This window comes from Monodelphis domestica, chromosome 8 (assembly GCF_027887165.1).
Source record: "Monodelphis domestica isolate mMonDom1 chromosome 8, mMonDom1.pri, whole genome shotgun sequence".
Taxonomy (NCBI): Eukaryota; Metazoa; Chordata; class Mammalia; order Didelphimorphia; family Didelphidae; genus Monodelphis; species Monodelphis domestica.
The window spans coordinates 55,687,613-55,702,972 of NC_077234.1; the positions used below are offsets into that span (position 1 = coordinate 55,687,613).

General features: G+C 33.7%; 1 protein-coding gene across 1 annotated transcript in view; it reads left to right on the forward strand.

Annotated features, from left to right (window-relative positions):
* SLC9A9 (solute carrier family 9 member A9) overlaps positions 1–15,360 on the forward strand; it is a 747,353-nt gene that overhangs the window by 406,391 nt on the left and 325,602 nt on the right. The gene's annotated exons all lie outside the window — the stretch shown is intronic.

A 15,360-nucleotide genomic window follows, 5' to 3' on the forward strand; every position in this document is an offset into this window, starting at 1 on the left:
CCAAATGGAAGAACCATTGCTCAAAAAAATATTGCAGTGAAAAGATTTGTTAGGGGATAAGGCATGACAGGTTGCCAAGAGAAGGACTCAGAGGGAGTTAATCTTCTGGAAGGGATTCTGTCAAGACCAGGACCAGGCTTGGTCACTAAAGACTCAAGGATGTTAATTTTATGAGTCTCTTGGGAACTTTTAATCATATGACCAGTAAACTAGAATGCCTATCATTATAAGAGGATGCTATCTAGGATGGAGATTTTTGATGGGATGGACATTTCCCACGGTCTCGAGCAGGTTGCTCCATAGAGGTTTTCTTATCAGCACCCAGATTATTTCCATTTTTCTCCATCCTATCTCGGGGCTCTGGTTTAGCCCTCGCATTTATTTACAACCCTGGATGGATTCACTTTACAAAGTCATTGGCTTAGCCCATGTGTGGTATTCCCTTTATGCTTTCAAGTCCCTGTTTGGGTCACATCTCATTCTATCAGGACAGATTTATCCTCTTAATGGCTTGTGGTCATTTGGCATAATCAGAGAGAGTTAGATGTTCTTAAGGGAAATTTTCATTGATTTGCAAAAACTTGATTGTAGGATCTTCAATGGAGAGTTGAAAGGGACTCCAGAAGTCCTCTCATCCTTTCATAGATGAAGAAACCAAGGCCGGTACAGAGAGGTCCACAAATTAAGTATCTTAGCTCTTACGTGAACCCAAGTTCTTCCCATTTCACTATGCTGTCTCCAAACTGATGAATCACCCTTTTCTACTTCATAGATATTTCTGTCTTGGGACCTAGTATCAGCTACTCTCCATTGGATTGACACTGACACTGACAAATTCTTATACTTTGGGCTTTCCTTTATCATATATACTCTGCCAGGATTCTTAATTGGGGGTTTGTGAACTTATATTTTTAAAAATACTTTGGTGAAATCACTTTCTTTTGATAATGCAAAATATATTGGAACTTTATTTTTTAAAAAGTTTAAGTTGATTGAGAAATAAAAATATATTTTAAATAATTAAAAATACCTTGACAACTTTATTTCAGTACAATTGCTTTCTTTGTAAACTTGTATATTTTATTTTATTCATCTTTAAATGTTACTTTGATGGTGAGGGGTGGTCCATAGGCTTAGCTAGAATATTTTAGGGATCTATGGCACAACAAAGATTAAGGACCTCTCCCCTAAGCAAACCACCACCATGTCCTTACCTAGGATATAATTCTATATAGTTGAGTAGATTAAAGCTTTCTTTTCTTAAGGCACATTTAAAAAAATTTTTTTTTGAGACTGGCTCTCCTTATCTAGCCTAGACTAGAACTGTAATGACCACTCATGGGTTGAGTCCCAGTAAGGATAGTCATGGAGGTTATAACCTGCTCCATTTTTCTAAAATACACCAGGTTTCTCCTTAGGGAGTTTGGTGATCTCAGCATATTGGCACCAGACAGAAGGTAGAACTCTGATACACGTAAGTCCTCTTGCAGCTCAGAACTCATGAATTCAAGGGGTTCACCAGTCTCAGTGTCCCCAGCAACAGGAACTACAAGCATGTGCCGCCATGTCTGGTTTTATTTATTTAATTTATTCATTCATTCATTCATTCGTTCATTCATTTGTTCATTCATCCACTTGTTTTTTATATCATTTGTTCATTGTTTAAGCCACATTTCCACAGAGATACTGAGAACAATCATGGTCACTTAAAAAAAGTGAAATTGGATTGATTGAATCATTGTTTCAGTCACCTAAAACATCACAAGATGGTGACAGTTTAAGTAGATCACGTATCACTCTCTTATAGAGAGTTTTGGATAATAATAATTAACATTTCATAACAACTGAATTTGGAAAAGACGACCTGGATATGAATCTAGGATCTGTCATCTGTGAGACCTTGGACAAGTCCATTAACCTCCTCAGTTTTAACTTCTACTTCCTCAAAATGAATTTTGATCTACAGAGGAAAGCATGTGGCTAAGTAATAAGAATTCATAAACCCTAACCTAAGCTCTTCTGCTTCTTGTTATATCCCCATCACTTAGCACAGTGCCTGGCACATAGTGCTTAGAAAATTTACTGAATTGCTGGATGTTGAGGGAAGGGAGGGAGGAATGTGTCCTAATGGGAAATGGGGCAATTCCTGTGCAGCAATTACAACCTTAAGTTTAAGCTCCAGTCTTCTGGAGAGAGAAGGGAAAATTCTGTGCAGAATCAAGCTTATAGTGGAAGAAGAAGATTTGATAGATGGTCCTATAGTGGAGAACCAAGTGGGGAATCCATGCCATGGTGTAGGAAGGGGGAAAAAAGGATTAAGTTTTGTCCTCTGATAAGACCATTAGTTATTTGGACATTGAAAGCTGAATTAAAAATGAGGTTGTCTCTGTAGTAACCCCAAGGTTATTTCCTTTGATGGGAGGTCCAAGGAACCTTAAAGTAGTATCATAAGTCTGAATGCCTGGGGGAAGAGAAGGAGTTGGAAAATGTCATAAGATTTCCCATCTAGCCACCTTAAATTTGTTTCCCATATTTGAAAATTGTACACATAGGCTCTCTTATGATATTATTGGGAGTTACAGTTTTGTAACTTTTATTATAAATTTCCATATTATCCTCCAAAATACTTATTCAAAAATATAATCCTACCAACCATACTGTTTCTCCATAGTCCTACCAACACTGAATTTTATAATTTTTAGTAGTTTTTCTCTTCTTGAATGTGTAAAAATATTTTAAGCTTGTCTTGATTTGCATTCCTTTGATCTTTAGGGAGTTTTAATCATCTTTTCATGTGTTTCCTTCTTTACAAGTTGTCTATGCAAATTTTTGATCATTGCCAGGGAACGTATATTATTAATCTTATAGATAGGTATCATATTCTTATAGATTCTAAAAGTCAAGCCTTTACCTGATATGTTTACTTCAAGTATTTTCCAAGTATTTTCCTTTCATTTTTCTTATGGAAGTAGTATTTTTGGTTGTACACAATTCTTCTTATATAATTAAATCCACTGGTTTTTATCTTTAATGGTTTTTTTTTCTTTCACTGATAAAAAATGTATTTATTCCATAGAACCCTATTCTTCCCATTTAAAATTATATTTTAATGTTTATTTACCTGAGCCACTTAGTTTATTGTGGCATAAAATATAAGGTATAAATCCTAGCTTTTGTTTTTGTCATGTCATCACATCAAATTTTTCCTGCAATTTTTGATAGTCATTCCATTCCCCAGTGTTTATGGAAAGTGAGCTTATCATATAGTAATTTTATATTCCTTGGGTTCTGTTCCTGGAATCTCTATTCTGTTCCATTGATCTTTTTTTCTAATGCCAGGCAGTTTTTACAATTATTGCATTTTAGAGTAATTTGATATATGATAGTATTAGTCCTCTGCCAATGGTTTTCTCTTTCATTATTCTTCTTGATATTCTTATCCATTTCTTATTCCATATGAATATGGTTATAATTTTATCTAATTCTGTGCTATTTTGATTTTGACATTGCATGAAATCATTTAGTATGTAATCTATATTGCCATGTTGATTACATTTTCTTAACCCAACCTTGATCAGGGTATATTTGTTCCACTTATTCAGTTCTTTGATTTATGACAAAAAAAAATTATGAAGTCATATTTTTTAAAGTTTGCTTATATGTCCCTGATAAAATAGAAACCAACTATATGAGGCATTTTGTGGTTAATTTAAAGTAATGTTTTTCTATCCATCAATTTTGATTTGTGGTGATGGTGTTATGTAGAAAAATAGGTTAGGTTTTTTTTTTGGGGGGGGTTCCTTTAGGTTCATCCTGTATCCCAATATTTCATCAAAGTTATTACTCCATTGATTTGTATAGCTGATTGTCTTGGGTTTATTAGGTATAAAATTATATTGTCTTCAAATAGAAATATCTTAACTTCCTCATTACCCATGATTCGTTGACTTGCACATAGTGATTTGCACATAATAGGCACTTAATAAATATGTGTTAAATTAGATTGATTTGAATAATTATTTCTTTGCTTTCTTCTTCATGCTTTATTGCCAAGATGTCTACAACTACATTAAATAATAATGATAAGAATAGACATCCTGGCAATATCTGTCTGTACTGGGATTATGTCTAGTATTTTCCACTAAAAACAATATTAGTTTATGATTTAGGCATATAATTTTTACCTATAATGAAAAGATCCTTTTTTACAGTGCATTTTTAATATAATTGTGCACAATATCCCATGTCATAAAGGATAGAATGCTATTCTTGAGGTCAGAAAGAGTGGTGTTTAAAGCCTACCTCAACCACTTATTAGATGTGTGATCCTAGTTAAGTGACTTGACCCATCTCAGACTCAGTTCCCTCATCTGAAATGAGGATATAATAGCACCTATTTCACAAGATTATTGTAAAAATCAAAAGAGATAACATATGTAAAGGTTTTTACCTGTCTTAAAGGAATATTCTATTTATATTATTATGAAATTATATGATCATGTAATCTTTTTTAAAAAAAACCTTACTTTTTATATTATAATAGATATTAAGTATCCCTTCCAAGGCAGAAAAATGGTAAGGGCTAGGCAACTGTAGTTAAGTGACTTACCCAAGGTCACACATCTAGGAAGTTGTCTGAGGCCAGATTTGAACCCAGGACTTCACATTTCTAGGTCTGGCTCTCTGTCCATTGAACCATCTAGCTGGCCCTGACCATGTAATTTTAATTGCTTCCTCTTACTGATACTATGATTGACAGACAGACACATAGATAGATAGACAAACAGAAAAGCAGAGACAGAAAGACAGAGAAATAGATGGATAGATACATAGATGGATAGATAGATAGATAGATAGATAGATAGTAGATGAGATAGATATGTATATAGAGATATATAAATATTGTTTTCCTGGCATTAAACTACTCTTGCATTTCTTTTCTAAATCCTACTAGGTCATAATGGCTTTAAAATTTGTATTTTTGCATTCTGTTTGTGGGAATTGCATTTAATATTTTCCTATCATTGTTCACTAATTATATTGGTCTGTAGTTCTCTTTTTCCACTTTTCCTTTTTTTGGTAGAGATGGAAACTATATTTGCCCTATAAAGGAATTTTCTCTTTCCCATCTTTCTCAGTTTTCAAGCAGTCTATATATTGCAGATGTAGCTAGTGCTTTGAACTTTGGTAGGAATCACTTATGAATCTACCCTAGTCAGTTATCTTTTTGAAATGTAGAATAGGTCTTTGATGGCTTGTCTTATAATTTTCTTGATTGCCTTTGCCTTTGTTATGATCTCCTTCATTGTTTATAATTTTGGTGATTTGAATCTTTCTCTCTTTTCAAATTAGATTTCTTAGTGGTTTATCAATTTTGTTAGCCTATTCAAAAAGCCAGCCTTTTTCATATTTTCATTTATATTGATTTTGGCTCTCATATGAGTTATTTCTCTTCTTCTTTCTGTTCGTTTGTTGCTTTGTCCATTTTCTAAATTCTAATTAATTTCCTTTCTTGTTTTTATTGGTAAGATAAATTCAGCTTAATAATTTGCCTCTGAGAAGAGTTTTGGCCACCCACAACCCCAATAGATCTTGCTATGTAATATCAGTTTTGTCATTACCTTCGATGTAATTTGTTATTGTTTTTTATTACTTCAACCTTAACTCAATTTTATTTTATTTACTGCATCATTAGTTATTAATGCTTTTATACATTATGGTCTACAAATGTAGGAAGGCAGTAAACAAACATTTTTATAGTACCTACTATGTGCTAGATATTGTGCTGAGTGCTTAAATCATATTATTTCATTTAATACTCCCAAAAACTTGTAAGGTGGTGCTATTATTATTGCCATTTTATGGTTAAGGAAACTGAGGCAGACAAAAATGAAGTAACTTGCCCAGAATCATATAGCTACAAAGTTTTCAAAGCTGTATTTGAATTCATCTTTCTTACCCTGGACTTAGCAATCCATATTACCCAGCTATATTTTATAGGAGCTTTGTTTTTCTATCCTTTCCCAAAGTCTTTGTGGCCTGCATTGGATCAGTTCACATGTAGGTTTCTTGAACAGAAGATATGATTTTTACTTGTTCCATTAAGTTCTGCCCATAAAGTAATTAGGTTTTGTTTGTCTAATATTAGGTTGAGATATGTGATTTTTAAAATTCATCTTTTATATTGGATGCACCTTATATGAAATTAAACTCTCTCATTATTCTATTCTCTATTTCTTCTTGCAAGACTGTGACGTCTTCTTTTATGGATTATGTTTCTGAATTTTCAAGTGTGCATATATTTATGATGGTATGTTATCATTTTACATGGATCCTTTTAGCAAGATATAATCTTTCTCTCTTTCAAGAGAATGTAAACTCCCGGAAAGCAGAGACTTTTATTTTCACCTTTATATCTGTACCACCTAAATAAGTGTCTGGCATAGAGTAGGAACTTAATTATTGCCTATTGATTAATTATATGGAAAATATTTACCAAGTTTAATTCAACCTTGTCCAATAGTATTGTTATTGTTTCAGCTTTCTGCTAGTTGGCAGGAAATTAGTAAAATTCCCTTTGAAACCATTTAGATTAGTTAATTGAATGTTATTTCTGTAAAAGGCAATTGGATAACACAGTGGATAAAATACTAGACAAGAGTCAAGAAAGCCTGAATTGGAATACTACTTCAGGCAGTTACTAGCTATTTGACCCTGAGTAAGTTACTTAAACTTTCTTTGCTTTATTTTACTCATCTGCAAAATGAGAATAATAATTGTACCTGTCTCATAGCTTTTGAGTGACTATCAAATAATTATACTCCCACATAAATATACACACACACGTATATGTGTGTGTATGTACACAATATATTATCTATATATAAAAACTTAAAATGCTATGAAGTGCTATCATTATCAAATGTCATACTATTGAAGTCTTCTTTACCATTTATACTGTAATTCTTCTATATTTGATCTTATTTAATCATTTATATTTATATTTTATTATTTATTTATTATTGTTTATTAGGCAAATATTATTTTTAAATTATTTTATGTTTTATTAGGCAATTTTATCAGGTCATTTATATTTGGTGTTCTGTTTTTTAATCTTGCATTTCCTCTAGTCTTTTTTTTTTTAGATCATTGGATATACCTTCTTTTATTCCTATTACTAATCTTTTTTTTTTTTAAACCCTTACCTTCTGTCTTGGAGTCAATACTGTGTATTGGCTCCAAGGCAGAAGAGTGGTAAGGGCTAGGCAATGGGGGTCCAGTGACTTGCCCAGGGTCACACAGCTAGGAAGTGGCTGAGGCCAGATTTGAACCTAGGACCTCCCGTCTCTAGGCCTGGTTCTCAATCCACTGAGCTACCCAGCTGCCCCCATTCCTATTACTAATCTTAACATGAAACAAGTTGTCAAAGTCCTTAAAATCATTACAATATTGGTTACTATAGTTCATTATTATCAGTTTTACTCTTATCCAATATTGAGACTTGGCTCAAAAATATCTGGTTATAAAGTAGTTACATTTAGCTCAAATATATCTGGTTATATACTGATTATTACCCGTTTTACTCTCATCAAATATAGGAACTACCCTACCATGTATCTACTCCTCTTGCTTTCCCCTCACCTTTCTTTTCACTGAAACATCCTTCAGATAAATTTAGTGAGTTATAAAGCTCCTGAAAATTCTCACATTACAGTAACAAATGCCTTATCTTGATTATTTTACTTAACTTTTATAGCTAAGAAGCTAGTTTACTATTTAAAAACTAAAATAATTTCAAAGTCCCCTTTGCTTCTCAAATACATATCTCCTGGCTTCATAAAGTCTACTAAATTTTGTTCAATAGATAATTCTGGATACTGACCTGCTTCTTAACTTTTACAAATGTTGTGTCCCTGTTCTATGATTTTTTCTTGTTCTCCTTAGAAAATGTAATATATGACATTAATTATATTTTATTGTAAAACACCATTGTTTTTTTCAGGTTCAGGTAACTTGGAGCTTGTTTTTCTTATTTCTATATCTTTGGAGAATAAGTGATATACATATACATATCACTTATTCTCCAAAGATATATGTATGTCCACTAAATATATATATATATATATATGTCTACTAAATCTTGGGTTCTTCCTGGTAGGTGTCCTATTGATCTAATTATATTGTGCTAGTGGTTTTCACCAGTGCTGAGAATTTTTCTTTGATGATTTCCTGAAATAAAACATTCAGATTCCTCAGCAAATGAATTGTTTCATTTATATAAGATGTTATGAATGCTAACATTCATGCATCATTATCTGTCTACCAAATCTGATTCTTGGGTAGGAATTTTTTGCTGTGGCTTCTAACTAGTCTTCATCCTATGTAAATAATTATTTTTTCCACCATCATAAGTCTTTTGTCTATTGTTTTTATGGAATTTTAAGGTATTCAAATATATTCACATAATGACTATAGGTCATTTCCTTCATTACATCTTCTAATTCTTTGTTCATATGTTCATATCTTGAATCTGGAATAATTTCCCTGTCTGAATTTCCCCATTTTCTTTTTTATTTGGTCTCATAACTGTCTTAGAGTTGCTAATTATCTTTTAATATCTTCAAATATGTAATTTATCCTCCTGAATCCATTTCTCAGAACATCCCTTTTTTCTTATCTTAACTACTTTTGGCATATTATTAGTTGTTTAATAGTGGTTTTTAATTATAATGGCATTTTTTACTTTGTTCATCGTTTATTTTGGTTGAATTTTTTTACCATTGTACTTCTTTGGTGTTTCTACTTACTCTTTTTTTATGACATATCAAGAACCTGATTTTCTTCCATCTTCTCCTGCATATATTTTAGCTCAGTTTCCACTCAGCTCTCTTTTCACTGATGAGTGTATTGAGACCCTGAGAAATAATATGAACTCTATGGATAGGGTAATACTTCATAACCAAACAATGCAAAGAGAAAATCAATCAATCAACATTTTAAAGCATCTACTATGTGTCAAATACTGTGTTAAGGTGCCAAGGAATACAAAAAGAAGCAGAAGACAATCCCTGCCCTTGGGGAGCTCACAATTTAATGAGAGAAAAAACCTGCAAACAAATATACATAAAGCAAACTTTATTGAAAATATCAAATAATTTAAGTGTGATTACTAAAGATAAAATGGAAAATTTTGACAACAAAAAGTGTTTAAATTTTTGTTTTTCACAAACAAAACCAATGTACTTAAAATTAGAAGGAAAGCAGATAGCTGGAGGGAAAATATTCATAGCAAATTTCTCTGATAAGGATCTAATTTCCAAACTACATAAGGAACTGATTGAAATTAATAAGAATAAATTTTATTTCCTAACTGGTAAATGATCAAAAGTTATGAACAAGAAGTTTTCTAAGGAAGAAATCCAAGCTATTAATAAAAAAATTCTCCAAATCACTGATAATTAAAGAAATATAAATTAAAACTATTTGGAGTTCCTCATCACATTCATCAGACTGACAAATATTGGAAGAGCTAGAGGAACACTGACCCATTAATATATTATTGATAGAGCTGTGGACTGTCCTAGCCACCTTGGAAAACAATTTTAGAAATTTACCCTCAAAATTACTAAACTATGTAAGTACTTTGACCCAGTGATACCACTCTTAGGCCTATACCCCCAAAAGATCAAAGAAATAATCAAAGGACCTCTGTGTATAAAAATATTTACAGCAGGTTGGATTTTTCTTTTTGTTTTTTTAATTTTTTAGTAATGGCAACCTATTCCATTCCTTTCCTTTCACAATTGAAAAAAACTCAGGCCTAGAGAGGCTGACACTTACCTAATGTTCTACAGGTAAATGTATTCTGGCTGCAAATCCAAACTAGTTTGCTAAATCCATTTAGCTTAAATGAAAAAAATATACTGTCCTATAAAGCATGAAATTAACTTGTTTTATGAAATCATATCAGAAACATTAAAAAGAAGAGTTTTACAAAGCCAAATCACTATACATAGGAGAGCAAGCTCCAAGGGCATTTGTTCAGTATACATATTCAATCTAGAGGTGTTTTTAGAACAAACTGGTTAAATCTGAATATTTAAGACTAAGCAACTCATATATGGGGGCGGTAGAGACAGGATCCAATATGGAGCAGGTATGTGAGATTTGGCATACAAATCTAGGGCCCACAGTTGCCCCACATAATTATTATGGCTATAATAATTGCTGAGCTTTTCCCTTATAAATATCTACTTAAATAATGTGTTTGAATCTTTTTAGTGACTTAAGAAAGTAGTTATTAAATAAATCCACAAATTATTGTTTTCTAGAGAAGTTGTTATTCAGTTATTTTCAATTATGTCCAAATCTTTATGACCCCATTTGGAGTTTTCTTGGCAAAGATACTGGAATGATTTGCAATTTCCTTCTCTAGTTCATTTTACAGATGAGGAAATTGAGGCAAATAGCATTGTGATTTGCCCAGGGTCTAATAAAGTCATAAAGTCTGAGGCTATATATACATATACATATATGTATATATATATATATATATAATTCTCTTTTGTTCCCCTTTCCTTAATATATACAAGTGTACACATGACTTATCTTATTTCTCCAATTTCCTCAGACAATCATATTTTACAACACAAAAATATTCCATACTATACAGAAACGACAGATTTTCCAGCCAATCCCTAATTAATTAATGGGTATACATGTTCTCTCTCTCTCTCTCTCTCTCTCTCTCTCTCTCTCTCTCTCTCTCTCTCTCTCTCTCTCTCTCTCTCTCTCTCTCCCCCTCTCTCTCCTCTCTCTTCTCTCTCTCACCCCCCTCTCTCTGTCTCTTTCTCTTTCCCCTTCTCTGTCTCTGTCTGTCTGTCTGTCTGTCTGTCTGTCTTTCTCTCCCTCCTTCTTTCCCCCCTCTCTCTTACACCCTTTTCTCTTACCCCCTCTCTCTGTCTCTTTCTCTCTTTCACCTTCTCTGTCTCTCTCTCTTCCTCTCTCTCTTTCTGTCTCTCTTTTTCTTTCTCTTACTCTCTTATTTCTATAAAATTTCTACTCTGAAAATTTTGTTACATATTCAACTCCTTCAATTGATAGGTGATAAATTTGAAGCCTAGTTTGTGAAATTAATTTGGTCAAGGTCAGACAACTGTTACTTGATGAGTCATCATTTGAGTCCCATCTCTGGTCCTGTTTTTATAACACAACCTCAAGCTACAATATCACTTTGGTCATCATTCTAAAATGACTGGAAAAATAGCTCAGTTATTTTCCCTGTCCACTTAAGGCAGGATGCATTTACAACCAATAGGGTTTAACCATCCTTTATCTTCTCTAAAATTCTCTAGCAATGTATGTCTCTTTGGGGTGGTTTTATGAAATTTGCTAAAAAATAACAGAATATAACCTCTAATTTCTATAATTTATACCTTTATTCCAAACCTCCACTGCTTCTGAATTTCCCTATTACTGCTGAGGATCTCACCTATTCCCACAGGCTTGAAATCTGATCGGGTATCATCCTTCACTCTTCAATCTCACTCACTCCACGTGTCCAGTCTATTGCTGTTTCTACCTTTAATCTCTCCTACATATGATCCCCTTCTCATCATTCTTACAGGCACCACCTTAGAGTCACTGTATTTAAAGCAGACCCTTGTCACCTCAAGCCAATGCTATTGCAATAACTCCTACCAGGTGTCCTTGCCACAAGACTCTAATCCCTTCTCTACTTAAGGAACCAAGTGATTTTCCTTAATCTCAAGTGTGAACAACTCCACTCCATTCTCAATAAACTCCAATGGCTTCCTACTCCCTCTAGTTTCAAGTATTAAATCCACTATTTGGCTTGAAAAGCCCTTCACAACCTGGCCCCTCCAATCCTTCCAGGCTTGATGTTCCTTGTCTCTCTGACCCAGTTGTTCCTCTACCATAACACTAGATCAGAATCTGTGCCTTTTCATTGGCTGCCTCACTTGCTTGGATTGTCCTCCCTCTTCCCCTCTGCCTTCCATCTTCCCTGGCTTCTTTGAAAACTAATATCCAGGCCCACTCAAGATGCCTTCTGCTCGGCTGCTGGTACCTTCCCTCTAAGATTACCTCTTCTTGACATTGTTTATATCTTCTATGCTCAAAACTGTTTAAATGTCATCCCCCCATTAGAATGTGAATTCCTTCAGGACAGGCATCTTGGTTTTGCCTTCCTTATATCCTCAGAGCTGAACAGGGTACCTGGTACTTAATAATCATTACTGTTGCTTGTTCACTGATTCATATAAGTAGCAACCATCAGAAGTTAAATCGAAACTGAGGTCCTCTGACTTAAAAGCCAATGATCTTCCATTGTAGCATGAATTTCCATGATCCTCTGTCTATACAGTAATAGCTTCTACTGGAAATCAGTTTACAGTTCTTTTTAAATGATGAGATTCTCTAAATAAAGCTCTTTCCTTATATTTGCTGTTGTTTCTAACCCCAAAGAGAGATTCATATATCAGAGAGATTAAGATGGGACCAAGCCTTGCCAAATAAATTGAGAGGTCTGTAGAGTCTCTACCAAAAACCAAAGTGGAATTGACTTTTTCTCCTTCATGTGTTTAAAAAGAACAGGAAAAAGAAAAAAATGGTTAATTTGGACATTTGTTTATTAACTGGCTCAGGATTTTGTGGTTTTAGCCTTGAGAAATTGAAATCCTGCCAGAAAATAAAAGCATTTCTCATACTGAAATTTAGTTTATAAGACTTAAAACTGGAAAGTACAATAAAACTCTTCTCATGAAACCTCTTAATATTATAGATGAGGAAATTGAGGTCCATAGAGAAGTGACTTTCCCAAGTAATAGTAAATTCTGCCTTAAGTGAATAAATATTAAGACACTACTGTTCTTTGTAATTTTGTAATGTTTAGTTTCATTGTTGCATCTTTTTCATTACTGAAAATGGCACCTAATAGGTACTTAATTTATTGAGTTGAATTGACATTACAGAATCATTGTTTTCTTGGCTGTTCTTACTTTTGCATCCATTCACTGTAAGTCATACCATATTCCTCTCTATTCATCACATTCCTTTTTCTTATAACTCATTAATGACCCATTATATTCTTGTACCACAATTTATTTGGACATTCTCCAAATGATGGGTATCTACTTTGTTTCCATTTCTTTGCCAACACACACACACACACAGAGGCTACAAATGTTTTAGTAAACATACAGCATTTCTTTTTAATCAGTTTTCATCTTGGAGTATATGCCTAGCAATGGAATATTGGTGCCAAAGAGCCTGGACATTTTATTCACCTTTATTTTCATGGTTCCAAATTGCTTTCTAGAATGGCTACAATCATCCACAGCTCCACCACCAATGCATTAGTGTGCCTTTATTTCCACAAGCCCTTCAACATTAAACACTTTTATTTTCACTGTCTCTACCTTTGGGGGGAAATCATCTACAAAATTCATTAACAACACTACAGGGAGGGATCTTAATCCCAGTTCTGTTATTTACAAGGTCAAACTTTGTAAGAACGAGCATGGATGACTGAACAAACTATTTAACTTTCCCCACTTTTCAGTTTCCTCATCTGAGAACTAGGTGATTTATTACATCTAAAGTTCTTTCCAGCTTTAAACCTATGATCTGATGACATCTGTTTTATATCTCTAAAATGTTTTCCAGTTGTGATACTTGACTTGATCTCTTTGCCCCAATTGGTTTCAGGCTATGAAGCAGCCCAAAGCTGTGACTACAGCCACTATTTATTGCAGTATTTATGTAATTCTTAACTATTTAACATGAATAAAACTGTGCTACCATTTTTATTAGATTCTTTTATACACACACACATATATATTATATATAGTTGCTGTTGTTGTCAGTGCAGAAATTGAATATTGTTCCACAACCCCATTTTCTTACAAATCTTGTGATTTTTACTACATGATTTTGCCTGGCAAATTTCTTTTTAGGAATTCCTATATCATATTATGGCAGAGCTGACTGTAGCTAAAACCTTCCCTTCTTGGTAGTGCCTCTCTAACTTAGACTTTAATGGTATTGCTTTTGAGAACCCAGAATCATCTCTAATCTGTGATTGGCAGCAGATTTGAGTTAGGATTATTTTCCTTACCTTGTACAAACTTTTATTTGCTGTTGGTTCAACTTTATTAAACCATCTCATGGTCAACATAATAGGAAATCTTCATCCCTTTGTATTTTTCATTTTTCCTTTGTGGATAGTTATGCCAATTTCTTCTGATTGATTATAATGCTACAAGTGCTCTAAGACCTGTAGTACTCCAGGATTTAATTTCATCATCACCAACAATCTGGACCAGCCAAAGGTCTTCACCACACAGAGGATGGTGACTTAACTCATTATTTTTGTGTGGGGTCATGGACCCCTTCAGCAATCAAGTGAAGTTAGGGACCCCTTCTCAGAATAATGTCTTTAAGTATATAAATTAAAATATATAGGATTCCAAAGGAAAACAATTGAAATATAATTACTGTGACAGGATCTGGATTTAGCTCTGACCTCAGACCCTTCCTAGCTGTGTGACTCTGGACAAGTCACTTAACCACCATTGCCTAGCTCTTACCATTCTTCTGCTTTAGAACTAATACACAGTATTGATTCTAAGAGGAAAGGGAAGGATTTAAAAAAATAAAAGAAATGCAACAACTAATTTTTTTTTAACAAATTCACTGACTCCAAGTTAAGGACTCCTTATCAATGGGGAATATCTTTTATATTTGGACTCTACAATGGATGTAACGATAATCATTATAACTGTCAGCAGTAATGTTACTAGCATTTATAGTTTTTGCATTAAGGTTTGCATACATTATCTTGTTTAATTTCATCTGCTTTGCTAGCACATCACATCTCTTCAGTATCCTCACTATCTTACACTCCTCTGATTGGAGGACTAGAAGATAGAGCAAATAACTCATCCCAAAGCCTCCACTTAAAGAAGGCTCACAGAGCAGCCAACTCTTTATTTCCTGCCAACTACACTCCTTGGACTTGGACTCCACCATATCCCACTGATGAGTACCTTCTCCTTCCCCAAATCCCAGTTTTCTTCTCTGTGTGTTCTTCCCTTGTTAAATCTAAGCTTCTTGTGGACAGAGGCTGTCTTTCATAAAATTATTTGTATCTTCAGCACTTAGCATAGTGCTTGGCACACAGTGGGATTAATAAAGCAGCTAGGTGGCATTGTGAATATAACACTGTGCCTGGAGTGAGGCGGAAGACCTAAGGTTAAATCCAGCCTCAAATACTTACTAGCTGTGTAACTCTGGGCAAATCACAAAAAACCTGTATGCCTCAGTTTCCTCATCTGTGAA